Source organism: Crinia signifera, chromosome 4, assembly GCF_055691185.1.
Source record: "Crinia signifera chromosome 4, ASM5569118v1, whole genome shotgun sequence".
Lineage (NCBI taxonomy): Eukaryota > Metazoa > Chordata > Amphibia > Anura > Myobatrachidae > Crinia > Crinia signifera.
This window is the reverse complement of record NC_139220.1, coordinates 159,466,430-159,494,181: the sequence shown is the minus strand read 5'-3', so window position 1 is coordinate 159,494,181 and position 27,752 is coordinate 159,466,430. Positions and strand designations below refer to the sequence as shown.

Below are 27,752 nucleotides of genomic sequence, written 5' to 3'. Positions count from 1 at the left end.
ACTTTAAACCTATATAATCAGTCTCTGAATCGGAGGGTTTTTACCCCTCAGGTACTTCTAATGAGTCTGCTGGACATCTCCTCTACACCATCTTTGTGGAGGAATGGGCAACGTTCCTCGGCCTCTCCTCTTTTCTCTGCGAGGAGTATTTCCCTAACCCGCTGAAGAAATACAGGGTCTTCCGAAGGATGGTAGGGGACTTGTGGTATTGCGTCTTCTTCTGTACAGTCCTGGCATGGCTCGAGTTAGTTTCTGTGTACCATCTTAAGAACTTGGTGGTCATCTCCATTTCTTCTTATTCCATACAACTCCGTGTCTGTAGCCGAAAGGTGAACAATTACGTAGGGTTCAGATTCCCAGAAAGGATCTAAGTCATTACCCCGTTCGTCATTCAGCTTCCAAACTCGGTCTCCCACTCGGAACGATGCGGCATTCGCGTTCTGGCCATAACTTGTCCCTTGTGGGTGGTGGGCTGTCTCCACCCTTTCTTCCACTACTTTCTTGGCCAGTTCATGCCGATGCTCGTGTTCGTTCACCCCAGAGGTCTGTATAACTTCTATCTCCTCGGGGAGGGTGTCAAACTCCTGATTCGCTGCTCTGTTTCCTCTATCTAAAGGTTGCCGGTGGAAGAATGGCGGTGGACTTCTGCACTGGATGGGTCTCTGCTGAGGGAACGCTGCTTCCACACTCTCCCCTTCACTCGCTAGGTCTATACTTATGCCTTCTCCACCAGATTCTGCAGCACCCTCTACTTTTGGCTGATAAGACCACCTGCGGAACTGATGTCTGTTGGGAGCAAACCGGCTTTCTTTAACTGGTACACCACCAGGGCCTGTCACGTTGGCTGCCTCGGCACCCTTTTCTCCTTCCACCACATCAAATTCCACCGTCTCACCATCTCCAACACTGCGCAGAAACTTCCGGGGGTTCTTTCTTTTTATTGCCGTCTGATGGACAAAGACATAATCTTTTGTGTCATTCCTGTTGATGAAGCCATACCTCTTCCGGACATTAAACCACTTGACGGTTCCTTGTACCTGTGTAGCCAGAACACTCTTCCCCGCCTGGCTTCTCCGGTCATAGATGGTGCATTGCATAATTCGTCCCACGGTCTGAGGTCGGTTGAACAGTTCTTGGGTCAGTTTTGAGATGAGTTCCTTAGGGCAACTTCTTCGGACATTCATTCCAATAATTATGGGCGGCAACCATTGGTCTTTAACGGACGTAATTAAACATCCCTGATTGAGGAGATGAGCTTGCCCTATGTCGATCTCAGCCTCCCAGTATCCGCAACACTCAATACGTTGTTCATTACTGGTGAACAGATTCAACCCGGCCGGTGGTATGGCTATGATACTTTCTTTCCTCCAATGCTTGGTGAACTCATTCCATTGAATCGTAGTCACTTGTGACCCGGTATCCAACACTGCTGGTATACTGACTCCATTCACTTTGATCTCCATGGTAGGGCAACATCCAATGAATTTTGGTATCCATTCCTGCGATGTAGGACCTTCTATTGAAGATTCTCCCGAGGGTTGGTCCCTGACCTCGGGAGTTCTTCGTTTAAATGTTCCGTACTGTGGCAATTTTGCTCAATATGCCCGCCTTTCTGGCAATGCCTGCAGATGGGTCTTCCTAGACTCGCCAGTCTCTGAATATCCCTTCTCATATTAGCCATTTCTGATGATAATTCCTCTATCTGCCCTTTTAGTAAGGACAGCAGATCAGGGGTGGTGGCTTGCACATGTAGCAGGAGACACCTTTCGGGCAGGTCCAGTTGCCCCTAGATGCTCGTCTTCATCATTCGTGATCCTCTCCTGGAAGCCAGGTAGCTCTGGGAAGGACAATTCCGTGTTTGGCATTGTCCCTATTAACTTAATGGCCTCTTATTTGAAGTCTAGGAAGGAGACTCCCACCTTCTGCAACCGTAGCAATTTTAATTGTGACTTAATATTGCCGCAATGAACTCCCTCAATGAGTCTACTTATAAGCGTGTTGTCCACATCTAGGATCTCGGTACTATTGACTGCTTTGATGTCCAGTATACCCAAAGCAAAATCTCTTAAGGTCTCTGCAGGCTTCTGCCTCCTCGCATAGAACCTTGACTTTAGTTCGGACAACGTAGTGATCTCGAATGTAGTAGATAATCTCTTGAACACATGTTCCGCGGTTTCCTTTTCAGTCTCGGGCCAGGATAGTACTTCCCGTAAGGCCGCCCCTTTCAGTTGCCCCATTACAATTTCCACATGTTGTTGTGTCGTCAGAGTATATATCTTAAGTATTGACCGCATCTTGTTTCTGAAGTCCGAAAATGTAGCGGTCTCTTTCCTTGGGCTTTCTCCAGAATAGGTGGGTAACCAAGGGGTTCCGAAGTAGTATGGCATTGTAACTGTACTTCCACCCGTTGCACTACCTTGACTAAGTGTAGGGTCGGCTAAAGAACCAGTCCTAACTGGACCAGGTGCAGGGTCGGACGAGGAGCTAGCCACCACCGGTGGTTCCTGTTGTTCCTGGCTCCCTGATGCATTTTCTCTATTTGTTTCTTCATCCGCCATTTTCCCTGTCGTATCCTGTTCTAGTGACGCCAATTGTACACCTTCGGGTAATGATGTGCGTTACCTCCCACCGGTGGTAGGTTCGGCTTCCCAGTAGGTAAGTATTATCTTTTCTTTGTTTTCTTCTCTTCACAGAAGGTCACAGAAAGGTTTAAAACTTTTTCTTTTTATTAAAATGCTAGATTTCTTTCATAAGCAAGGGCATAACATTTCAGAACAATCAATATATTCAGGAACAATTCTTGGCAATAGATAAATAATACAGTACACAAGTTGTTTTTATTTTACTGGAACATGCAGTCGCTCTTCAGGACTCTCCTTCTGCCAAGGTTTCCTTAATTAACCAAACATAACACCTTACCGTATTGATTGAAACCATTAAATACGGTTATCACAAACATTTAAGTGGCAATAAACAGGGTTACTGTAAACGGGTATTTCAATTAACTCGAATCGAGCATTTCGTTTACCGTGAACGTTAAATAAGTGTGGTAGGTCTATTGCTACTCTATTATTGCGCAATAATATTTTCAACTTATTCATTATCCCTATTCTCTAAAATAAGCGCTTTTTACCCCCTTACAGAGCTCTACCTAGTGGCCACAGTCCAGTAAAAGTCCCAGCCTACAGCCCAGATCGACAGGACAGTGGAAGGTGAGTAAGATACAATTAGTCCCCACAGGCGTGTAAACAAAGTTCTAACATAAGTCAGTGAGTAGGACAAATCCTGCTATTTTGGAGCAACACTGTATCCCTTCAGACCTTTTCCTGCTTACAATGAAGCCTGACTGTTAGTAAAATGTATCCTTTCCTGTTATAATAGTTCTGCTGCAAATTATCAGCTGATATTCTCTGGTCTGACTGCCTGCTTTACAAGTCTCCTGTGTAATGCTGGTTTCCTAGGCAACTAGGTTTGTTGCGGGGAAGCTGTAGTACTTAAACACCCACAAAGAAAGAAGTATCTTGTAGGGTGCACTGAGAATCAATTGTATTCATAAAATATAACCTTTAATATGTTTCAATCTAAAAGGTCCCTTATTAGAATGGGACTATATAACCTTGTCTTGGATTGAAATATTTAAAAGATAGAAAAATGTGAAAAAGAATGAAAAATTGTGTACAATAAATTTAAAATGAGAAGAAAAGGGCGAACGTGTGTGTCAGCTTATTTCACATTTTTTAGCTAATAAATAGCTTTTATTATAGTTTTATGCTCACTGCTGCTGATTTGTTACAGTCTTAGCAGGAGATTATGTTGCCACTGGGATTCTAAGGACATGTAGGGACAAACCATCCTAACTGAACAGAAAAACGTTGCTCACGAGAGGAATATTGACATTGTATCAAACAAATAAATAATAGCAATCCAGGGCTAAATGACTGATAACAGTGTCAAAACCTCTACACTTATTGTCTAATCTTAGAATCCCAGTGGCAACATAATCTCCTGCTAAGACTGTAACAAATCAGCAGCAGTGAGCATAAAACTATAATAAAAGCTATTTATTAGCTAAAAAACGTGAAATAAGCTGACACACACGTTCGCCCTTTTCTTCTCATTTTAAATTTATTGTACACAATTTTTCATTCTTTTTCACATTTTTTTATCTTTTAAATATTTCACTCCAAGACAAGGTTATATAGTCCCATTCTAATAAGGGACCTTTTAGATTGAAACATATTAAAGGTTATATTTTATGAATACAATTGATTCTCAGTGCACCCTACAAGATACTTCTTTTTCTTTGTGGGTGTTTAGGTATTACTACAAGTATTGGGTAGCACCCCCCAGACTAACCCTGGAGAAGACTTGTTCTCTCCAACTTTTGGAAATAACTGGGGGAGGAGAATCCTAAACAAATAAGTACTGGTGCGGGAATTCCTTCTTTTTTGCAAGCTGTAGTACTTGACTGCGGTGGAGAGGTATATTCCCTCTTTGGTTTGGCCCTCCCCTGGCCCAAGAGGCCGGGTTTCGCCTGCTCACTGCAATGTACTCTCTATAAAAGACTAAGGGCCTTATTCTGGTTGGTGCGGCCGGGCCGTACGCGTACGTCCCGGGGTTTTTTATGATCTGCGCATGCGTACATTCGCTAATGCGCAGGCGCGAACACTCCACAACGCTTACGGACGGGTCTCTACGTGCGAAAAAACCTGTACGCGAGTGTACGGGCATTGGGGGCGGCATAGGGGCGTGATGAGGGGAGCGGCCGAAATAATGAGGGAAAATGGGCGTAAATATGGGCGTACACGGGGGTGTGCACCAAAAATGAGCGGTGCTACTACCGCACGATCGCCTAAAGCACCGTTCATTTCGGACACAAAACAGGCGGCCGCCAACCGCCAGCTCAGACCACCCCTACAGATACCGCATGCCAGCGTGCGCCTGGGTTTGCTAATTAACGCTGATTACTACTCAAACACATACACCTGAATGTAATAAGCAATGCTGCAGTCTATTAAGTCCAAACCATGATTTCACTACCTGCAAGCCACACACAGCACTCAAACACATTGGAAGCTTATCTTTCTATACTTCTCGACATTTAAAGGTTTGTTTAATTTAAGGTAAGAATCTTTTTAAGACCTGCTTATATATGCTAAGGTAGCTATTTGCTAAACAGTTATACACATTCACTACGTGCTTTCATAGACTTTACACAGTAGCACACTCAATCTACACAAGTCGACATGTGTCAACGTGTTCACTCTAATACAAACATAGGTTTTGTATTTATGATACAATAACATAAACCACATCTAACACCTACAAAGGATGTTTCAGCAATGTTTTAAGCCCATGCCCACTATTTTGCACACAATCTTTGTATAGTACCCAAAATACAGAACTGTACCACTATCTGATCTGCTATGAATTGGATTTGACTACACTCTGGATGTAAGATGCCACCAATCACATTATTGCACTCACATCTCTATAACAAAGGATTCCTACATCTGCTTATGACACTGTAAAATCATATATATTTAAAAAGTTATACATGTTTGTTCACAAGCAATTTTCTCATGTTTGGCCGATTCACACATCTTTTTTTATGGAGGACACATATGCATTCCTACACAAATGTACCTTTTGACCCTTGTTTGTCTGCCTCACCCACTCCATGAGGAAAGCATTGTTCTGGACCTGCTTTTACCTACTACTGTAGGAGCTACCTCACCTGCACACAAACTGCTTTCTCACCTATTAAGTTGCTCTGCACATGTGCTGACACAAACTAATTAGCAGGGAAAAGTTGGATAGGAACATGGGAATGGCTATGGAGAGGGTTACACATGGGAAACTTCTACCACACTTAGGGTTACCACCTAGTCCCTTTAATTCCGGACACATGTTAATTACACAGGTTCTGTGGCAGTTTAAAATCAGGTGAAGTGGAGTATTGAAGTCAGCCAGCCACAGAACCTGTGTAATTAATATGTGTCCGGAATTAAAGGGACTAGGTGGTAACCCTAACCACACTTCAACAAATGTTCAAAAATACCCTGGTCAGTAAGTACACATAAATCTAGTATTTGTTTCACACAAGAAATTACACATACAACAATTTTGTTTTAATTGGTAAAATAAATTTATTTGCTGTTCAGCATCACAGCTTATTTGACACTTTCATGTCATAAATCAAATAAACAAATAAAATAGACACAAAAATAAAAAAACAGCCAGAACAAGAGGTTGCATATCTCCAAACATGTGTTACCCTGCAAATGCAATGGTGAAAGAAATGGGGACACCAGAATACGTACTGCAACAACCAGGGTGAATACTAAGCAAGATACCCACCACCAAAAATTTATCCTGCATTTGTAGAGGTCAAAATAAGAACTTTAATGCCCATGGCACGAAAATGGATCGATGGCCAACTCAGGAAGTGGATGTCCAGTGCAATTTAAACATTTGGGGTCCAACCACAGAGGAAGTGAACCAGGTCTCATTATTTGGGCCCTTTCTTCCCCCTTTTAGATGGGGCCTTGGGGACAGGGGCCTTTGGCTCAGATGGCTTGCGGCGTCTTCCCCTAGTGGACACAGGAGGGTCAGCAGAGGTGGAAGGTTGGGGAGCAGCTTGGGGTGGGCCAGCAGATGGGGGATTGTCCCTTAGGGACCTGGCGGTGGTCAGCAGCTCCGCAAGAATGTCATTCTGGCGGCTGAGGTGTTGGCCAATGCTTTGCATGCCAGCCGCCAGAGTGTCATTCATGCGGTTGAAGGCCTCACACTGCTGCCTGTTTGTGGCCTTCCAATCCTCCAAAAATTCCCCAATCTGCTGCTGACGGAGCGCAGCATCCACCCCTTGCTGCTCGATCCTCTCCAGCATCACCATCACGCTCTCATCCCATGTCTCCTGTGGCTGGGGCTGGGGGTGTCGTCTTGGTGGAGGCTGGACCACTTGCTCCACCTGTGGCTCTGCAGAGGAAGATGCTGCCGGTTCATCCTGGGTTTCTGCTTCTGCTAGGATAATAATTGAAAACAATGTCACCATCACATTTGCACTAAAAAATATCTTTCAAAATACAATGCATTACTGTGACTTACCATCAAAAGCAGCATCAAAGACCTCCGCCGGGAGCTCACTGTCCATATTGGAGATCCCCCTGACCTCGGCCACATCAATGACGTCCAAGGCGTCCTGCTCCAGGGGGGTATACTCCAAATTATCGGGCATAGGACCTCTCCCGGTGGACATGCTGTGGTTGTACCGGTCAGTCATCTTCCTCTTCAGTGTCGTTTTGAAGTCTGTCCACCTACAAGTTTAAAAATACAAATATCACCATGATATATGTGCACCACTGTGCTAGTGAACATCATGACTACGTTACATTTCCTAGTGTGGGTGATCTTATGTTTTTTAGCCATATGTGTCCCACACACACATTAATGTCTCCATTAGGAGGCATTTCAGTGTCTCATCTCATTCATTAGGCCACTAAATGCACATACATAGATCACTATGCAGAAATGACATCATCCATGGCCAAATTATGCACCTCCACCTGTTGTGAAACTACACATTCCACCATAGCTTGACAGTGTGGTTATTATGGAGTCATTTAACTATGGGATGGCATACTGGGATGTGTAGTTTCTCACCAGCTACATGTGCACAGTTTGGTCATTCTTGTTTCAGTTGCATCATATGGAACATGTTACAACAACTCTTTCCAAAACACACTTTCTCTTGTCCCATCACATACTTCACATACTTCACATGAGCAGAACTGTGCCCATAACCTCACATCACACCAATGGTGCATGTTTCATATATCAATGTGGGTTATTAGACATGGTTGTGTTCACATGTGACATTGAAGTGTAGCACTATCTACAAACACACCTTTCTATTATTCTCAAAACATACATGTAACATATGTACACACATATGACATTATCAGGGGGACAAACACACTTGCCTTTTCTTCACCGCTAGCCAATCTCTGACCACTGGTGACACCTGGTTCACTTCCTCTGTGATCTTGTCCCAAAGGTTTCTCCTTGCACTGGCACCCGGCTTCCTGGTTGGCAATTCGATCCATTTGCGTGCTCTGGGCACTAAAATTCTTAATTCGGCCTCTACAAATGCAGGGTTTCTCTTTTTGGTGGTGGTATCCTGCTCAGTCCTCACCCTAGATGTTGCAGCTCGTTTTCTGGTGGCCCCAGTTCTCTCACCATGCACCTGCTGGGTCACACCTGTTTGGAGAGATGCAACCTCTTGTTCTGGCTGGTTGCTTGGCCCTTGTGGAGCTGGTGGAGGTTGAACAGGGGCTGTTAGTGAGGGGCCCGCTTGGTCTTGCAGGCTACTTCTCTCTTGAGCCCTCCTTCTCCGCTCCTGTTCCCTCTTCTGCAAAGCTTCAAGCAGGGATTCTGCTGTAGCTCTCTGTAGAGCGTCCTCAGCTGCGGAATCGTCTGAGTTAGACATGTTTGCAGCAATTCTGGCCTGCATCTGACTGAATATTTATATGTTAATCTCCCGCCATGAACAAGGGGGCGTATATTTTTCCCCGCAATGTAGTAGCTAATTTACGCCGATATTTCCCGCCGATAATTGCCGCTTAAATTACGCAGGTCTCAATGCACCTGATCAATCACCTGTATATGCACATACACAGGTTGTGGAGCATTGTGTGCTACATCGTGACATGTGTGCACCTGTCATTCCAATGATGAGTGTTGTCAGCTGGTATCTGTTGGAGTTCGTGTATGCTTTGTGAGTCACATTTCAAAACATCACGTTATAATGCTTTCCTTACATATGTCATGAGTCTGAAATTGTCATACACCAACATGTTGCATTGTGACCCTTTTAGCAGCGTATTTATTAGTAGACGGTTGCGTGTATTCTTTTACGCACACTGTATATACAGTTCCTCTCTATACATTGAATGCATGCTGTTGGTTATGGTGTGTGTATATCGGAACGGTCCGCGTAAGTTTCTATTCGCATCCAGTTTGTTAATGTAAGAAGGATTAATAAAGTTAATACTAAACAAACAATTTTTTACACCAATCAGCAAGCACCAAAAGTGATATATGTACCTGCAATTAATAACTGCGCCATTGCCACTATGACTTCAACCAGGGCTAGGGCGTTTTCTACCCAGGAGCTGTTGGCCTTGGTTGAGGTCATGGACCGGCGCCTGGGGCCCAGGGGCCCATATGTGTCCAACATGGACAAGCGGCGGGCATATAATGCTGCCCGCCGGCTAATCTTCGCCCGGACCGGCGTCCACAGAAGCCTAGGCCAAGTTGAGCGGCGCTGGTCTGACCTGCGCCGGCGGCAGCCAGTGTTGCTATCTTCACTTCGCCGCCATATTGCCCGATGTAAGTTTTTATTTACTAGTATGACTGCGTTTTTTTGCAATGTTTTCTGTACTTTTTATAAATATGTTCCTGAGTATGTGGGTGTATATGGGGTGTATAGGGGGTGTATATGGGGTGTATATGGGGTGTATAGGGGGTGTATAGGGGGTGTATAGGGGGTTTATAGGGGGGGGGGTTTAAGTAGTTGCTCAGTTTTTGGGTGTAGCATATCAATTAGTTTGCATGATAAATGTCTGAAATATAACAGCAATGATAATTTGGAAGGTTATGAGCATGACTAATGTGAATTTTTCTTTCCCCCTTTTTTATGAAACCCAATCTTCGATTTCTATGCCATCAACATGAACATTTCAGCACGGGCAAGAGCCCGCATAGAAGCCCGGGAGCAGGCAGCCCGGGACCAGGCAGCCCAGGAGCAGGCAGCCCAGGAGCAGCCAGACGAGGAGGAGGAAGAGGAGGAGGAAGAGGAGGAGGAAGAGGAGGAGGAAGAGGAGGAGACAATGGGTCAAGCTGGGGCCCACCAAATTTCGCCATCCCCTTCCCCCACCCCCTCCCCAACCCCCACCCCCTCCCCAACCCCCACCCACACCCCTACTCCCACCCACACCCCTACCCCCACCCACACCCCTACCCCCACCCCCTCCCCAACCCCCTCCCCAACCCCCACCCCAACCCCCTCCCCAACCCCCACCTCCTCCCCAACCCCCACCCCCTCCCCAACCCCCACCCCCTCCCCAACTCCCACCCACACCCCTACCCCCACCCCCTCCCCACCCCATTTCCAACCCCCCTACACCTCTCCACCACCCACCCCCAAACCTCTCCAATCCCCACTCCAACCCACTACCAGTATCCAAAGTCCTATCCCATCCCCCTTGCTCCTGACCCCCCCAACCACCGCACACCCAACCAGCGGCGAGCAGGATGGCTCAACTAGCCGTAAGTAAATAATGTGTCTAATGTTTACCTACACATTTCTACACATAAACAATCACAACAACCACATATGTGTATCCAACATCAACATTAGTTGCAACATATCACTGCAGGGCGACCATGAGGTGTGGCCTGTCCTTCTCCAGGAACAAGGGTCCCCTTGGTGGTTTTTTGGAGTGTGGCCATGCCTCACCCCTTGAATAATTGACATAACAGTACATCCAATGAGATATCCGACATTAGTGGTGTTGTAGTTATGTGGCTCCAGGTGTTGGGTAACTCCACTTCCCAGCATGATGTGCAACATAAATTTATAGATTGTTTTGTTAATAGTGTGTGAGGCCATGCGGATGCATGCTTTACAAACATAGCTTTAGGCCTATAATTTGTACAGCAATGTCCTAAATTTAAAATAGTAAGGAGTGCTTAAGCCGCAACAATGTCATAACCCTTAAATAGCACAGCCTAATTGTGAGGTTAGAGGAGAGTCCCCCAAAACATAACTACCAATTGGGATACAGCATACATTCATCCAAGAAGGAGTAATTTAATTAATGTTATTTACTATGTACAGTATGTGTGTGTTAACATATTATTTTTTAGTACTGTGTTTACAGCAGACCCATCTTCAATGTAGTTTAAAAATGTATGTGGCCTTCACACATAACTCACAACTTTTTATTATGTACAAATACAACAAACATTTGTGTATGTTATATATTATTTTTTTTTTTTTATCCCTTCACTACAGACACTGAACAGCACCAGGAAGAGGTGGCACGGATCATGAGGGAAATATTCCTGACCCTCCTATATTTATATATTCTTTTTGGCCAACTGGAGGCCCTCATTTAATTTATTTTTATCCCCCCCCCCCTTATTATGTTTGTTCAAAATAAAAGTTTATATTCTGTTAGAAATTGCCAGTGTTTTTAATAATAAATATGTTAGAGGGCTTGTAAGGGTAGGTACATACAGATGTGTAATGTAAGTTATATTTGTAATTTGAGGTGAGGGGTAATGATTGATGTGTGAATGTGTGTGTTTTTGAGTAAAATAACACATAGTGAAAATGCATGAATGTTTAATGTTGTTAGATTAAAACATCACACATAACATCAGGGTAGGTATACATGTTACACATTTTGGACAAACTAATTATGGACATAATTTAGTACATATACAGAAACACCAACATAACTTGATTTAAAAGTAGCAGCAATATGGGGACACATAGATAGTGATTAAAATGCCACATTAGAACATAACAAATATACATGTAATGAGGGTTAAAATGTTGTTTTATTAGGGTCTTTATTAAGGTAGACAATTAAGTTAATAGAAAACAATAATTGAATAACAATTAGAATAATTATTTAATTGTTTGATTTGTAGTTGAAAGGCAAGATTTGCAGGTCCATATATGTGAAGGGTATGCCAGCGTGCACGGACGTACGCTCACTCTCACGAGCGGTGACATAAGCTGAGTTTTCTATTGAAAACAATAGGGACCCATCCGTGCAAGCTGGCGTACGCTCAGATAGCCGCAAGAAGTCGGTGGGAAGACGGACGAGAGACGTCCGTAAACGGTGGCGTACGCTCTGTTGTACGCCAGTTGTCGGAGTGTAAGGGCTGGGCCATCCGTGTACGTTGGCGTACGCTCAATTGTACGCCACTCCCCTTTGACGTTGTTTCTGGCCGTACGTATGCGGTTGACTTGTGGGTGGACTTAACCCCAACGGCCGCGTACAGAGAGCGTACGTTATTTTGGAACGTACGCACGTTTGGCCGCTACGATCAGAATAACCTCCTAAGTCTTCAGGTTAAGGTACTTTCTTTTGGGGCGTCCCCTGACTTGGATTCATCGGGTTTAGCCCGGGTTACTATGCTGACTTTCTGTGTCTGAACCTAGATCCGCGCTGGGTGTCCGCTCACTGTAATGCCACTGACTACCTGCTGAATGTACATAGCCTGATGGGCTAGTGTTGAATATCGGCTGACAGTGGGAGAAAGTCTCTATTTGATGGGGGGTGCTGGGGCAATGACCTCCTTGCGCATCTAGACTGGGTGGTACACTGACGCTGTCTTATAATGCTGATGGGTGAGGATGCTATCCGGCAGGATCTATGCTGCACTATATGTAAGTCTGTCCACCTGGCAGCACTCCTATGAGGATTTTAGACTGGTCTGTGACTGGTTAGCACACTGTTCTGCAGAAGACAGTGCCAGCTGGGCTGTATAAACGCTGCTATGATGGCTCCTCCCTATAGGGGCGTGTGGGGTGCAGGGTTTTCGTCACTCACCACCTCTTTACTCTCTCCGACTTCCAGATCTTCGCCTCTTCAATGTCAGCCACTGACAGGGGGTAGCTCCGGTCCCTATGCCTACCCGAACACCTCGATCTCCTTCAGGCCCGGCCTCCACACGACCTCACACCAATGGCGCCCGGGTCCGTCCCTCAGCTACCACGTCACCCGACTCCGGCTCTGCCTCTTCAGCTCCGGACTCCTCTGTGATGCCGCAGTCAGCTACACCGAGGCACCGGGTCCCGCTACGACTTCACCGGACCGGCCACTGTTCACGGTGAGTCACTCTTCTTCTCCCCAGCATCGCTCTCCACTGCGACTATGCTGTGCAGCTCTGCTCCACAACTTTCCTGAGGTAACTGCTCCACAGCCAGCAACGGCTGCAGCCTTTATATTTTCTTCCTTGTGGCCAACTGCCTCAGTACTGTCCATGAGACCAAAAACTTTATTGCAGGGGCATTAGTGACACAAGCAGAGTGCCCACGAGTCCGACTTCCGAATCTGTTAAAGAAAAACATTTGATAACCTAGTCATTTTGAAAGAGCAAACAATTCCTATTACTGCTCTATATACAGTGCATATAAAAAACTTAAACTTAAAATGTACTTTTGGTTTTGAAATGATTCTGCATGTAATAGTTTCTGTAACTGGGAATAAGGCAGAGACCAGTACATTTGATAGATGTGCTTACTGTCTCACTATACTGAGGGTATAAATTACACTTTATTTTGCTTTTGATGTTACATTTTCATTAAGCGAATCCTCGGCACACAAGCAATATTGATATTTCTAAAATGTCTGCCTTAGTTTGATGAAATTACCACTGAAACCCAATAAAAAAAGATAAACAAGCCACCAGTGAGTGATTGCTTACATGCTTACACTGTGCATGGAAAAAGATGTTTACCTACTGTCTAGTACTCTACCAAGTTGCCTACACTTGTAGTTAAAAAAATAACTAAATTGACCACTGAGCCAATTATTTAACAAAAAACAATTTATCATAATAATAGGAAGACCTGATATTTCAGACTCAAGCATGGTAATTTTGGGTGTTTTTCACCATGGCAAACTTTTACTCAAACCCTTTTACGGCATATTTTGCTTTATTATTTATTTCAAAGGAACATTTATTATTTATTTAAGGATTTTCTATGCTGCTACTACACCACCCAATGTAGTGTTGTGCAGGGTAATAATGTACCATGGGATGCTTTCATACAGGTTGGGTATGCAGTGGTCAACTGTAATAAAATCACAAAGCACTGTGGCAACCTCACACAGCTGACAATGTGTCTGAAATGCTCCTATTAGCCATGGGCGGATATATATAGAGGGGGGCAACGGATACCACTGCTACAGGGATTAAAGGGTTAGGATATAAAGTGGTATACCAATTTACCAGATTTGCCCGAGAAGCAATTGGGTCTGATCTAGGATGACCTATCCTGGCATCGGGATCGTCAGGATCCTGGGATTTGGCCCAAAAATGTCCGGAATTTAATCCCGGGATTGGAGTATCCATTCCTGGGATTTCAGCATTAGACTGTACATGTGTAGTCTAATGCCGGGCAGTGTCTGAGCACTAGCTCAGATGCTGCCCGGCTGTTCCCGACCCCGGCGTGTGGCCTTAACAGCGTGACTTGGTTATAGGTCACGCTGCGCAGTCCGCATCTCAGCCGCCAGAACCCTCCACCTCCCGATCAGTGCTCCCAGCTCTCTCTCTCTTCAGTGCTCCAAGCGGCGAATGACTCCTGATTACCACTCCTGGCAGCCGTCACACCCACCGACTGCCTCTTCTTCACAGCTCCACCGCAATGCTGCTGCCCGCCCTGCTCGCCCAAGTAAGTAAAAGTGGGGAATTTTTCTTTTAGGGATGCCAATCCCAGAATCCTGGGTATCCTGGGTTTGAGCATTTTTTAATCCCAATTCCCAGGATTGAAAAAATGCCACGGGATTGGCATCCTTAGGGTGGTCCATTGCCCATCCTGAATAGTGGGACTTTACATTTGTAGTGAAAAGTGTGTGCAGTGGATGTTATAATGGTCACAATATAATATAGTGTGGCATAATATGAACTGGGGTAGTGTAGTGTGGAATTTGGGGTACTGTTTGTGATACAATTTAAACTAGAGAACTACGATGGTGCACTACTACTGTTCACAAAATAAACAAAGGCATTCTTATGGGAAATATAATTAATAACTGCTGCAGAGCAGTGCCTATCAAGAGACATGGGGACCAGGGGCCCATTGAACATTTTGCTATGGGGCCCAGAGAGTTCTGGTTAAGCCCCTGCTTGAAACATTTCAACTGCATGACTGTTTTAACTTTAAGCATGCCAGTATGCTTCCTCCTGACATCATACCCTCTCAGTCTACAGTACATATCAAATTGTGTTCATAAGGAATTTGAGTAAATGTAAAAACAATATAACAGAATTAGACAAACTGTACATACTGTGCAAAGCTTGTGTACACAAATTGCCCATCAATGAGAAACAGATGAAAACATAATAGTCAAACCCCACCCTAATATCAAAGTAGCAGTCTATTTATCAAAGCCTTACTGCAGAAAATACCAAATATTGCTTGTGCTATGCAAACTAAAGTTAAGACTGTGGTCCAATGTGCTAGATTCTATGGGATCAATTTACTAAAGCTTCTAAAAATGAAAAGAGGTGATGTTGCCCAGAGAAACCAATCAAATTTTGTCTATCATTTCTCTATTGCATCCTAGAAAATGATAGACAGAATCTGATTGGTTGTAATGGGCAACATCACCTCTTTTTATTTTTAGAAGCTTTAGTATAATTTACACCTAAAATGTTAAGCTGAACTTGGCTAATAGCTAACATCATCTTCAGAAGTTGCTAGGCCCTGTAAGCCTATGTGCTATAGTATTCCTGAAGTGATCTCTAGTCGGTTTTTTAGGTCGTGGACTGTGTGTAATGTGCAGTAGCTTCCCAGAGCGTCAAGAAAGTGAATGTTTTACCAACAGACATGATGCATAGGTATATATTCAATTGATGCCGGATGCATTCCGAAATTATTTTGCCGGAATGGATCTAGCATACATTATTCAATGCAGCAGCCAAATTCCACATCAGATTTGGCTGCTGATTGATGCTCATCTGGCCGGCGCGGGGACCGTGTGAGCATGGTGGCAGGAGGCAGTGCAGAGCCGAGCCCAGCCCAGATGTGGGTTGGTACTGGAGTCGGCGGGTATGTGCGGGAGGCGGCGGAAGGGCGGGGGTGGGATCGGACAGGAGCACAGTGCCATATAAACTGCTCCTACTCACCCCACAATGTCCTCCTTGCCTCAATCGGCCATCTTTTTATGTTGGATTGAGATTGACAGAAAAACACAACCAAAACCTTTCAGTTTTGGCTGTGTTTCCATCAAAACCAGATGAATTAGCGGCTATTTCATCAATCCACCTGGTTTTCAGTTGGTCAAAACATTTCGGCCTGACGAAAAACAGCTAGACGGCAGTTTGGATATGCATTGAATATATCCTATAGGCTTTGTACAGATGTAGCCCCTGTCATCCTTGGCCGGTGCTCACCAGCCCTCCCCTCCGAGCGCCGGCGGACAGGGGCTACACTGAACTGGGACGCGCGTGCATCTCAAACGCATGCGCGTCCCAGTCTCTCGATGGCGCTGCATGTCCCTGCCCGTCTCCACTTCAGGGAGACGGGCAGGGTTAGCGGTGGGGGGGTGGGGGGTGGGGGTGGGGGGGAGGGGGGGTTTGGGGCGGTGAGGGGGACCGGCGCCTCTTGAGTGTCTCCTGTGCGCGCCCCCTGGCGGGAGCCGGCAAAAGTAGAGATGCTTTATAAATAACTTGGTCCTTAATCTTGAGTTGTTACTTCTAATGCACAGTTCTCCCAACCTGATAGCCATACACTGATACATTGATTTCATACATATCAATGGAAATGTGTAATATTTACACAGATGTGCTTGTGAGTGTAATTAGAAAAGCCTCCAATGTAATTCAAAGGTTAAACCCAAACATGCTAATCAGTATAGAACTAATGGCTGTCTTTATAGTGAAGAAATAATATCTAATGATTATGTGGAATGAATGCTAGAAACTGTCTTTGACATTTAAAAAATGTTCTAAGCTATTCTAGGTAAAATCATATCTTGCTTTACACTAACAGAAGCGCTTGGGCTCTGTACAAAAAATATACTTGACTGATATATGAGAGCCGCATAAGTGATAGCACAAGGCAGATGATTCATGACTGAATAGCGAGGTAAAATGCAGTAGCAACAACTTTCCTCAAGATGGAACTTTCCTACCAAGTAAAATATCAACATTAAACTCTCTGCTACTTCACAAGCCAGCGCACAATTATGTTAACCTGGGAATCAATATACAATTTATTCTAAATGTTATATAATATTGAATAATTAACTGGTTAGATCAAACTTATTTTTATTGGTTAAGCAATATAGCAGGTGTTTGACGCGCGATGCCTTTTACATATATATTAATTAGCATGCAGGATTAGCCGTGCCCTGTAATGTCAGATAGCAGATGTTCACAAAATAAAATCTCCTCAATGATGACACAGTGGGATAAAGGGCACCACATCGAATTATTCACACTAAAGAATGTGAACATTTCACAAAACAAGGATATGAGCCATGAACTAAACACTCTCCAAAAAGAATTCGCAGATAATCGCTCTAATCGAGGTCGATGTCATAATTATTATCAAGTCTTTAAGCATAAGTGTTAACCTGGGTGCCAGCACCAAATTGTGTGACCAGAACCTACATTTTCTTTCCCTTTCCAAGCAATTATAAAACGTATGTTTTTTTTTTTTTTTGTCTTTCCCTTTTCTCCTGGCATGCTCACAGTACTACATGTACTAATTAATAATTAAACAATGAAAAGCCCACAGTGTGGTAATTGCCAGGTTTGCTCAGTGCTTGAAATGCATATACCTTATTAAAAAAAAAGAAAGAAAAAGAACTGAAAAAAAAAAAATCACCGTGAAATCAGCAGAACGGAGAGAGGAACACAGATACAGCAAGGAGACACCGTGGCACAGAGACATCACTGTCGCCTACATCGTTTTCGATAAAAGGGGAGCGGTGTCCTATACAGTCCCCGTGCCTGCCTCTGCTTTGTGGATTGGGCTACTATCGTTCCTTATTGTTGCCAGCTAACTTGAGGGGATGCTTTCCTCGCCTGTGGTCAGGGTGAGCGTCTGCTAAGAGGTGGATTAGGAGAGTTAGAAGACCAATAGCTGCCAGTGGGAGTATTTGTTATTCACATGGAAGAGGCTCGGCGGTGTGCTCTGGACTAGCATCCTCTTTCAGCACCACGGACAGCTACAAGTGCGGCACCCAGGATCTCAGCCAGCTACAGCAGCCCTGCGCTCTGAGGGCAATGCAGCCGCTGGACGCGGGATGGTAGGTACCCACATTCTTATAATGACATGCTCCGGGGCACACGGGTTAATATGCTAATTAATGATGCATCTAGCGCTTCAATTTACAGCGGGTGTGTAAAGTGCTCAGCGGCGCAATCTTGTAGGCTTGATGTGTGTAGCCTACACAGAAGTGCAGCAAGTGCTGCTAATTGTTTTATGTCTCTACTGTTCCCATTTCTAATTATGTTTAACAGGGAATTATGCTCAGCTAATTACTGGGATTAGAACCCTGTGTTGTGATACGATGTTAGTATCAGCAGTGTTTTGGATGTACACACCTGTCAGGGTGGCACAGGGACCCTCGGGGACTTCCCAGAAGTAAAGCCATAAAAGTGGGAGTTTGGGTGAAGGGGAGTCCTTGTGATTTCGGAGTAGTTCGCATGATATCACATTAGGCAAGCGACATCATTATCTCAGCACCATGGGTGTAGCAAGTAACTGGGATAGCATGAGTGCATTGCAGAACTCATACAATGCAGTGACCACAAACTACACAGCTAATACCATGCAGCTATTTCCACTCGCTTTATAGTTCATATGGATGTTGTGCAGTTTTCTTGCACCAGTTCGCTCCTCCTTTGGAGCCTTGCTAAACATACCCTAAAAAGACTGTGCTGGGGCCACCTCTGAGGAGTGAAGAAGCGGTGGGGAGTCTTTTACGCAGTTTTGCTATTTATTACTCAGGCAGAAATATTTTACTTTGCTGCGCACACAGTAGCATTGTGCCTAAGCTTGTCTAATGGTATTCTAATATACATAATATATATATATATATATATATATATATATATATATATATATATATATATATATATATATATTATAATTAGATCTGAAGTGATGTCGCTTTTTAGGGATAGGACCTTTAATTAGCTTTTCATTATGTAAAATGAACTCCGTCTCCTAGGGATGTGATAGCACTTCTTGATCATCTAATTTTTGTGTGTACATCCCCTGACATCTCCTACTTGGTTTAGGTTGGAACCTGTAAGCTTCAAACTTTATGTAGTCGGATATATCAGTACTGAAATGGTAATTTACAGTATATGGAAATCAGAAATACAGTAATATTGCCTCTACCGACACCTTGTCTTACGGATACGTCCAACTCTGCGTGTGTTATTTAGGCAGCTCCCAAAAAGATGAAAGGTGAAATGACTTTGGAATCTATAGGCTAAATAGATCCCTGTTAGCAACTGTGAACAGAAATCCATCTGCTCAGCAGAATAGCGGGAGGATCCCCAGAGGCTTGTTCAGCCAGTGAAAATATAATAGAATCACACAATACTCTGAATGTCTGACACATACTATTTTGTGCAAATGAAATACAGTTTTTTGTTTTTTTTTAAATCTTTAAAGTAAAAATAATTTCCTTGTGATGTCAGAAATCCTCTTTGCTATGTATAACCTGAGCTGGATTGCTGTACTGTACTACATTGTATGTCTGAGAGGTGCCTTTTAGAATTTTCAAATGTTCACTTTGTATTGACAATGTTCTCACTGTAGCACAACAGGCAGCAGGGGATCTCTGGCAGTGTGATTTTTCAAACTTAATATATGCCACACTACAGAATGTAATCAAAATCGATTACCAATGTAACTAGCATACAAGGAAGGGTGCCCCTGACATTCAGGCTTCCAATACCTGTGACCTTTAGAATAGGGCTTATTGGAAGAATATTACAGCTTCATTGGAAGAGATGGGTGGTGTATTAAACTGTCTGTTAGGAATGATGTGGACATAAAATGAATACAATGATCTTTGTACTATGAGCTAAACCATTTATTAAGATTTATGGTTCAACATGTAATAATGGACAGATATTTTAGTATGTGTGTTTGATTAAAAAGAGAAGAAGTGAGTATTCCATTTTCTCTCCATGGACAACAGAGGTGAACATTGAGAGACTCTGAATCCTGATCTTTTTGATGGATAAATGCTAACATTGTCTGACAAGTCTTTTACTTTGATATCTGTTCTGTTGAACAAAATGTGCTATAAAACGCGTTGTGTGACCATGTATATAGCCTGTTCTTTCCAGAAAAAAAGCCTGCTAGGTAAATGTAATTACATTTAGATCCGCACATTTGTCAGATACATATATTTAGGATTTAATTCTGGCTAGTGCAGGGCTTTGGGAGTGAGAAGATACTCTTCCCTATTGTATTTTTACACAAATAAATCAATATTTACTGTATAGATCATTGTTTTTTCTTTTTAGTTGTACTCAATGGATTAGTTACATTGGCAGTTTACAAGTCAACTGAACTAATAATACAGATAATGGAGATCTCTGCGGAAGTAAGTGTCCCTAACAATTAGCATGATAAGGTACCAAGAACCAAATAATTAACTTTGTTGATTCCGTTATTTACTTATTTAGCTACTGTATTTGGATTCGCATTGGAATACACCAATGATCTCCCAAGTTCAACCCATAGAATGAAGCAAGGAAAACAGCATGATACAGCTGTGAATGTTATTTCATGGTGATTACATGCCATTTAATTTTATTAATGGTGTGTGCTATGTGCAGATTAGAATGACACCAGGCATATGCAGCCTCTATTCAATAGCTTGCTTTATATCTAAGTAATCATAATTCTTCACACATGCACAAACCTATACATTTCACACTGTCTACAGTATTGTTCCAATGGTTTATATGTCATTAACCTGCCTTGGTTTTATTATATCTAGACTGTTAATATTTGAAATGGTAGTGTTAATTACAAAAATATATATTTTTTGAAATATATGGTACTGTATGTCACTGATTTGAGCAAGTCTGATTATTTAATTTTGGATTTTCATACAATATACATGGTCCTGTCCCATATATATATATATATATATATATATATATATATATATATATATATATATATATATGTCCAGGATAAGTAGACGGCACTCTAGAGATTTTTCAATAGAAACTGCACGGCGGCAGATCAAACAGTCAGGAAGACAACAAAACCGACTTGTTGTCTTCCTGACTGTTTGATCTGCCGCCGTGCAGTTTCTATTGAAAAATCTCTAGAGTGCCGTCTACTTATCCTGGACATATCCTTCCCCTACCGTGGGGATAGAAAGGCACCAGAGTCGTTGTGTTCCGTTAGAGAGTGCCTGGATTCCTTCATGTGTTATATATATATATATATATATATATATATATATATATATATATATATATATATATATATACTCCCACCATGCACACTCACATTCACACAATATAAATGATGAAAGACAATATTCTGTACCTGTATTAAACAGATACAAGTGCAAAATAATGTTAAAAATGTACGTATGATTAATACATTGCTATAATGTAAATAACTTAAGATTTTTTTTTTAAATTGTTGGGGTCCTTCAGACATATTGCATCAAATAACATCTGAGAGGATTTATTGTGGTTGCTTTACATATTCTAAAGTAATAACCTCATCCACTGCTTCAGTCTTTAGCAGTGGATGGCATTCAGTTATTATGCAATCAGCACTTGGCGCCTTATCCTGGGCACTCTGATTGAGAGGTGGGTTCTTGCCTAGTATAAGTAATTATTCTGAACATGTGTTTTACTTTTAGGGGGGTATACAATGTGAGGGTCACGGCAGTCGAGCTTGCTCGACCGCCGTGACCCAGTCCCGTTCTCGGTCAGCTCGACCGAGAACATGCAGGTGGGATTCAATGTCCCGCTTGCAGTGTGACGAGAAGGGGGCATGACTGCGAGATGCGTCCGGGAAGAGGAGAGCTGCTGCTGGCAGCTTGTCACTTCCCGGCCGTTCTTGGCAGAACGAGCCTAACAGCTTGAGATGTTGGGCTTGTTCTGCCGGGATACCCTGGCGATTGAATACCCCCTTAGACTGCTGGCGATTGAATACCCCCTTAGACTGCAAAATGAAAGGGACCAATCTAAAACATCATGTATATTAACCAAATATTGTTCTCATCTGACCCTCTACATCAATCACACATTTAGGTATAGTTATATTTTTTTCAAATACTATGGAGGAAATTTACTAAGATGGGAGTTCTGTTTCACATGAGATGTTGCTAGGGGCAACCAATCAGATACTATCTATTATCTTCTAGAAGATGCAAAATAAATAAGTAGATTCTGATTGGTTGCCATAGCAACATCCCATGTAATAACATACCATGTCATAGAACTTCAATCTTAGTAAATTTCCCCCTCTGCCTTCATCTTTCACTACACTACAGTACACTGCTTTGTCTCTCCACCCACTCTTTAGAAACTACCCCTCCAAATACTACGCATCTTTTCAAGTATTTCAAACACAAATACAACTTTTAACCATGCATATTGAATTTTCTAATTTGCATATGTTCCATAAAATTATACATATTATATTTTTTCCTTGTCAAACACCTATAACTGAATATTTTTTATTACATTATATTTTTTTAAAGTACCTATGTATTCTCTTACTGAAAACTTAGGCTATGGCTACACAGACACATGTTGCTTTATAATAATAAATATGTTTAAATTAAAAATATTTATAATAAAAATGAAACTGGCATATTGTATATGTAATATGACAATCAATTGGAATCAACTTAGGAAAATAAATGTTTAATATAATGCAGTTAATCATTCCTCCCACAGCCTCAAACATGATTATTTATTTCTATCCTTATTCCAATTCACTCTTTTCTTAGTCAGGCCTCTATATACATTTTGTAGCTTACAAAGCTGCACCATGCAATTTAATTGTCCCAACCTCAATCCTATGTATATAACAGTAATAAATGTCATTTAAAATGAGCATCTAGTTTCATACTAGAAAGCATGTACTGTACTGTGCGCCCTGTACTGCTATGTGTAGGGCTTGAAATGACAGTTTTACTTCTGCTACCATGCACATTCCATCTCAAACCTGCTTACGGTTGCATCAGTTCTCTTCCCAAAAGCATAAAGTGGGCATGCACTTATGCATGCGATAAACTGATGTGCTTTGCATTTGCATGTTTTCTGGTAAATGACTATTACAGTTGAATGATTACAAATCAATAAAAAAAGTTTTTTGTAAGACTAAACACAAAAACTATATTATTTAATTTAGACCAATTTGTATGCCATTATAGTTTTTACAAATATGGCCTACATCAGTCTCCAATAATTACATACTGTAGTTATATAGTTAACTAGTATATAAGGCTGAATGAAGACTTGCGTCCATGGAGTTCAACCTAGGTTTTAATAGATTATTCCATGTTGTATAGTATGTTCTGAAATTTTTAAAGACATATTTTGATTCTTATTTGTACCCTTGGATGTTTTTATCCAATAAATGTTTGTCCAACCTTATTTTAAACGTATTTATTGTGTCTGCTGACACCACTTCTCCAGGAAGAGAGTTCCACAGTTTGACTGCTCTAATAATATTTTGTTTATTGCATCTCCTTATTGATCTTTGCTATTTGTTTTAAAGTAATTATCTAGAAGTTCACAAATGCCAACACATGTACACAGATATACCATCCTGCCGGCATATCATTGTAAACTTATGTGGAGTAAAAACGAAGCAATCATCGAGCGATCATCTTTAGTATTGCTCTGACCCAGGGTAGCCACCAGGGGGGTCTGCGGGGACTCCAATCCGGGGCCCAGAAAGAATGGGGGCCCAGGACTGGTGTCTGTCAAGTATAATTTGTCAATTTCACATTTTGTCAAGTTCAAATTTGCTTAAAGCATTGTAGAGGTTGAGTAGTGTGGCCAGTGGGTCGGACACTGGAGTTCTCACCAGGCAAGCCGGGGGTTCAAGAAGGGGAAAGGGGGCCCTGCCTATTTTGTCAGTCCTGGGGCCCACAATTTCTGATGGCAGTCTTGCTCTGACCACCATAAATGTTTACCTTTGATATTTTTATTGAATACTACTTTTAAAAGAACATGTATTTACGGGTTGAGTCTCCTATATCCAAAATGTTTGGGACTAGGAGTATTTTGCGAATCAGATTTTTAAGATTTTGGAATATCTGAATATTATAATGAGATACCTTGGGGATGGGTTTGAAGTCTAAACATAAAATGCATTTATGTTTCATATACACCTTATACACAGCCTGAAGGTGATTTTATACAGCATTTGTCGTTTTTATTTTTTTAAGTTTGTGTACATTGAGCCATCAGATCACTTGTATCACAATAATAACAGTATTATCTAGCTTATCACAGAGAGGTACAAAGGGTACACCCGTCTCAGTGCCTTATAGTGATTTTTACAATTATCGTACCACTCTTACAGTAACTTAGCTATGGGGGGTGGTATTGTGGTGAAGCCAGAGAATGTTCCAGTATCTCCCAGCAAAAGCTCAGTATAGGCAGCTGTTGTACAGCCCGAGCAGTGGGGTTCCCATCGCTGAATCTATTGTATAGTCTGATCCAGAGGGTGTGCAGAGACTGGTTAGGCTGGGAGAGCTTTTCCCATTGACCATTCATTCAGCACTGAGTAGAGGAGAGGAGTATGGGGAGTAGCTCTTATAAGCTAAACTACTGTACTTAAAAAGGCTGGCAATAGCAGCAACAAGGCAACCCCTGATTACCCCAGTCACATGGCGCGGTCCTGGTTTTTGTTAAATTGTGCCACTCTTTCCCTGTTTGTTCCTGCTGCAACCACTGCTCAGTCACCCAAGAAGAGGAGGAGGCAGCCAAGCAGGAAGAACAGCCTACAACTGCACAGGCAGTGCAATATGCAGAGTCACTCATGCCAGACATCTCATGCTGCATGGCATTTGTAGGCTAGATGTGGGAGGACACATCTGTAGTGTAGTGTTCTGCACCTTAAAGTAAAACCATTTTAGGTGTAACTGCTGCATTCCTGCTCCTTATAGCTAATACACTTTTGTACTTTACCAATAGTTTGAACATACTATTCATCCCTCTGTGCGGCTGCAGCTTCACAATATGCCTGGGGCAGTTCTGAATATACTCAACCCAGTCAATTTACAATACTGTTACACTTGGTAATGGGAGTGAAGCATACATTCTTTTATTAACAACATCTTAACTTTGAATTTCTGTGTCTTTAGTTCTGGTTTTTCAGACTCATCACTGTGGATTTGATAGAAGCACTGCTAGCAGCAGCCATTTCCTCTTGGCTATGTCTTTGCATTCACTGACATTCTGACTTTCATAGGTTTTTCTTTCTATTCTTCTGCACTCCTGGGCCCATAGCCTTTAATTAGATACACTATAAAGAAGCAGCACAAAATATAATCAAAAAGGAACTCTTATTTCTGTACAAACAAGATCAAACACATGTTTAACATGCTGCATTCAACATGGACAAAAGGAAAGAGGAAATACATTATTTATAATAGAGTCTGGATAAACCATACTTGTCTGCCTTTCTGGAATAGCCAGGAGGGTACTTAAAAATCGGATGCCATCCCAGTCCCCTAGAAATGTGGGCAAGTCCCTCGCATGATCATCGTACCCCTGCACCACGTTGTCTGCTGAGAACCAACAGTAAATTGCATAATTTTGCACCATTTTAGCCCCACCCCCTCTTAATAGAACTGCGAATCATTGCATTTGGCTGAAATATCAGCAGATCCTGATGATGCTAGGGTCCATCCCCAGAATCTATAGTGCACATTAGCATCTCCTCTCCAGCCTTCTCACAGCAAGGAGTAAAATAAATAGGTACAGTATGTATGAGATGAACACAACACCCATAAGTGAGGCAGAGGTTTTCCTTTTCTACTGGTACATGGAGTAAGCTGCCACCTAACAGAAAGAGTAACAGCCCATTGCAAAATTGTGAGACAATTGCAAATTGATCGCTAATCGGTATACACAGTATCCACTCGCAAATCAATATGCAATTCATGAACTATCAAAAGGATTTTACTGTCTGTGCAAACACGAGGTCTGAGGCTTTCACTAACCTGAAACTGAGACAGGCTGGAAGTGATCATCGTTGACCCTCCCCAAAAACCCCTGCGCAGGCCTGCATTTTTCAGACAAACCCGGAAAACGTTAGTTTTCTGGGTGTGTCTGGAGGCATTAAGCCTCCATATTAAGGAATGGACCCAGGTTCCACCCTTCCTTACTCTTAAACAATCAGGATGGTGATTAATGGACAATGCATGCAAGGACATAGGACAAGTGCTGAAAGAACTCACTATCAGAGTTTTATGCTCACCATCAAGTTAGTGTCAATTCTGAATTAGGCCCTGAATTAGGCACTTAGTAAGTAGTCAATTTTTACTGATCCTGTGCAATTGTGAAAAAAAACCCCAACTCAAATTATAGGGACAGGCTAGTGTGCTTGAAAGTATAAGGATCATTCCTAATATGCATGGATGGAAGTAATCATGCTAGTTGATTTGACATCATACCTTTTCATTTGGTATGAGAAATCAATATGTAGTACAATATTTGGTCAGTTTGGTCAAATTAACCATACTACATTAGTTATTGTATCCATGTCCCTTGAGTTCCCTGCTTTGCAGAGACCTCTACTGGACTGTCACATGTAGAAAAACCCTGTTTTGTTTTTAAAGAATAGTAGGGTGTGGAAAGCAAAGGGTGACATTGTCAAGATCTTATCTAAAGTTAGCTATGTGATTCTGTGACATAATGGGGGTGGTTCTGGTTCACCTGGCCTGTTGCAAATTTGCAACGGGGACTGATGTTGAAGATCTGCACATATGCATAATCGCTTATGCACATGTGCAGATCTTCACTGCGGACAGCCCCGGAGACTTGCATAGTGTCCAAGGCGCACGCAGTGCGGTGGGTGCAGGAGGCTTTGCATGCATCCTGGGCGTACCCACGGAAACGCTGGCGGTGCCCAGGAAAATGCTGGGCATCCTCATGCGAATGGGGGCGGCCACTTGTCTTCTGGGGGGGTACCTGATGTCAATGGATGTCAGCTGCCCGCCCTATTCTCGGAGCCACCAAAGAGTGACTTATATTAGCGAGCGCTACAGAAATCATATGATGGTTGACAACCATTGAATGATTTCGGGACCACATGCTTGCGCCCGGCAGGTGGCACTACATGGCTCGCAAAACAGCGAAATACCATTGCTTTGCGAGTTAACCAGAATCAGGCCCAATGTTCTGCTCTTTTTGACACGTGAAATCTCCAGTGTAACAAGTAGTAACAACTTTATACTATATCTATAAGGTAGCACAAGAACATTTAGTTATATTGAGTTGAAAATTATTTTAGTTGGAGAATATTAATTAAAAAATGTAGGTTTCTCTTTAATGTAGCATATGTTTTGAAGCTGGGACTTGACTGTAGCTTTGATACAACATAGAATTAAAAATGTAGTCCTTTGTAGTCTAGAACTAAATATCAAATAAACATTTTACTAAACACTAGAAATAAAGTTAAACACTTAAAAGTGACTGCAAAATGTATATATATATATAAAACACAAAGTAAAAGTTTTGTTTCTCTGATTTAGAGCTGAAACATTGCTGATGTTTGCGCATTTGAGGTATTATTTACTACTGTGCATGCACAATGTCCTGAAAGCCCTTACAGCGCATTAGGTCCCCTGACTGTAGGCAGAGATTGCTTTTGCATATGGCATTAGAACTGGTGGCACGAAAACATGATTCTGGCTAACTTGCAAAAGCAAATTCTCTCTAACGGACAAAACCATGTGCACTCGCAGATGGGG

At 42.4% G+C, this 27,752-nt stretch overlaps 1 protein-coding gene and 1 long non-coding RNA gene across 2 annotated transcripts in view; one reads left to right on the top strand and one right to left on the bottom strand.

Moving 5' to 3' along the window:
• LOC146074581 (uncharacterized) overlaps positions 1-17,791 on the bottom strand; it is an 81,082-nt gene extending 63,291 nt beyond the window's left edge. Inside the window, exons 1-2 of the long non-coding RNA XR_014473436.1 lie at positions 17,639-17,791; positions 12,630-13,133 (exon numbers count right to left, since the gene is read on the bottom strand). This is a non-coding gene — a long non-coding RNA (uncharacterized LOC146074581). The remainder of the gene's footprint in view (positions 1-12,629; positions 13,134-17,638) is intronic.
• Positions 17,556-27,752, top strand: part of GRM8 (glutamate metabotropic receptor 8) — a 951,427-nt gene continuing 941,230 nt past the window's right edge. The window contains exon 1 of the mRNA XM_083182858.1: positions 17,556-18,062. The gene's annotated coding sequence lies outside the window, so the exon portion shown is untranslated. The remainder of the gene's footprint in view (positions 18,063-27,752) is intronic.